The sequence below is a fragment of the Micropterus dolomieu genome, linkage group LG19, assembly GCF_021292245.1.
Source record: "Micropterus dolomieu isolate WLL.071019.BEF.003 ecotype Adirondacks linkage group LG19, ASM2129224v1, whole genome shotgun sequence".
Classification (NCBI taxonomy): domain Eukaryota; kingdom Metazoa; phylum Chordata; class Actinopteri; order Centrarchiformes; family Centrarchidae; genus Micropterus; species Micropterus dolomieu.
The window spans coordinates 33,580,344-33,582,656 of NC_060168.1; the positions used below are offsets into that span (position 1 = coordinate 33,580,344).

Below are 2,313 nucleotides of genomic sequence, written 5' to 3' on the forward strand. Positions count from 1 at the left end.
TGCTATTTACAGAAGCCCAACAGTAACGATCACTGGTAGCTTAGCCCTGCAAAAGTTGTGCTAGCTTAGTGCTGTATCAGTTATTGCATGATCACTGGTAGCTTAGCCCAGCTAATGTTTTGTTTGCTTAGTGCTGTATCACCTAGTGTACGATCACTGGTAGCTTAGCCCTGCTGATGTTTTGTTTGCTTAGTGCTGTATCAGCTAGTGTACGATCACTGGTAGCTTAGCCCTGCTAAAGTTGTGCTAGCTTAGTGCTGCATCAGCTAGTGTACGATCACTGGTAGCTTAGCCCTGCTGATGTTCTGTTAGATAGAAATGTCTCATTCTAAGGTAATAACAACATAACGGTTTATTATGTAAGGTCTTTATACACCACTGAAAACATAGTTATGGATCTTATATTGCATTTCTGTCAGTAGATCATCCTAAATATTACACACTGGACTTTTACATTATTATTTACTTATTTTAACAGAAATATTATTTTATTTTTATGTAATTTTCTTTATTAATATAAAATTGTAGAAGATAACAAACGTTTGGACTGACTTATTTTTGACTTCCTGTATTGTGTCGGGCCGACAGGTTGATCAGAATCGAGATCTGTAAAGTTTATTTTCATGGTTAAAAATTTTATTTATGAACTTTTTACATAAGAAAAGCTTTAAATATTTGGTCATTAGTGGTGTGTAGTTTGTTTGTTTAGCGCATCATGACGTCCTAACAGGAGTTCAACTCTTTTGTTGCTTTTTAACCAGACGTTAGCTCAATGATTTCTTCTCTTTGTGTTTGATATTTTGGGGCTTGTTAGACCGGATGGTATTCTGGTGGAGAAATGATCGGCTGGTCGGAGCCAAGATTTAACAACAGACGATAAACGGCAGACGTGAAGAAGAAGTGATGGCGAAAACAACCTGAAGTTCTCCCATCAGCCCCGTGAGTGGAAACATGAAGAGACGAGTGGACGGAGGGACGGATGGATCCGAACGGGACAAACCTTCAGTCTGATACGTCTGATATGGATTCAGACATTCGTCCATCAAGTGATTAAAAGTTGCGTCGGTCTTTAATCAGCGGAGGGGTGTCCAACTTGGCGTCCCGGGGGGATAATTAAGACTCTACTGCTGCTGCAGGAGAGTTAACGTGACTCATATCTAACAGCGTTTATTAACTTTCAGGTGTTTTCTGCAGGCTTTTAAAGGAATAGTCCCTCTAAAATGTGACGTCTGACAGGATAATAACCTGATGTGTCTTCAGCGTCTGTCAGACTCTCACAGTCAGAGATGAGAAATGGATGTTTCTGCATTATGCATGGCTGTTTTGTTGGGACGATGTTCATCCGAGCACTTAAGTCTTTCCAAAACCTGATGAGCTCCTCCTTCAGGTTTCTGCCCCATTTCCCTCCACTCCTCCTTTTCTTTCTGGATATACATCTGCAGCAACATAAATGTTTAAATCAAGTGTTTTGTCTGAGCGGCAGTTTGTTTTGTCATTAAAATGGAAGAGCAGCTTCTGAAAGACAATACAGCTAAGTGACATGACAGTGAAATATTAATCAGTCAAGTTAATTTATATTCATGTGACGCACTAGCCAAAGTGGTTCCTAAACCTGGACCACTCCACAAGCATGTAAATTTAAACACCTGTAACTCCATAAAATACACCTGCTGATGAAACTACTTTTACAGTTTTACAAGAAACACAAACATCTTTAGGATGAGATCTGTTGTTTGAGACGCTCACCGTGTCAGATTAGATCAACAACATTGGTTATCTTCAATCAGCAATCAGTACGCCAACTGTCCCATGTTCATCTTAATTCCTAAACTGCTGGGGGTGGTGATGGCGCAGTGGATAAGACACATGCTTTTGGTGTGAGAGACCCACCAATGTGTACCCATGTTTATCTTAGTTCCTGAACGCCTCTCGTTCATCTTAGTTCCTGAACATCGCATGTTAGTTCCTGAACAGTGCATGTTAGTTCCTGAACATCGCATGTTAGTTCCTGAACATCCCATGTTTATCTTAGTTCCTGAACATCCCATGTTTATCTTAGTTCCTGAACACCTCTCGTAGTTCCTGAACAACCCACCTTCATCTTTGTTCCTGAACGCCTCTCGTTCATCGTAGTTCCTGAACGTCCCATGTTAGTTCATGAACGCCCCATGTTTATCTTAGTTCCTGAACGCCTCTCGTAGTTCCTGAACATCCCACCTTCATTTTTGTTCCTGAACGCCTCTCGTTCATCTTAGTTCCTGAATGTCCCATGTTAGTTCATGAACATCCCATGTTTATCTTAGTTCCTGAACG

General features: G+C 40.7%; 1 long non-coding RNA gene across 1 annotated transcript in view; it reads left to right on the forward strand.

The window, feature by feature from the left end:
* Positions 1–1,463, forward strand: part of LOC123957091 — a 2,737-nt gene extending 1,274 nt beyond the window's left edge. Inside the window, exon 2 of the long non-coding RNA XR_006821714.1 lies at positions 815–1,463. This is a non-coding gene — a long non-coding RNA (uncharacterized LOC123957091). The remainder of the gene's footprint in view (positions 1–814) is intronic.
* The last annotated feature ends 850 nt before the right edge of the window (positions 1,464–2,313 follow it).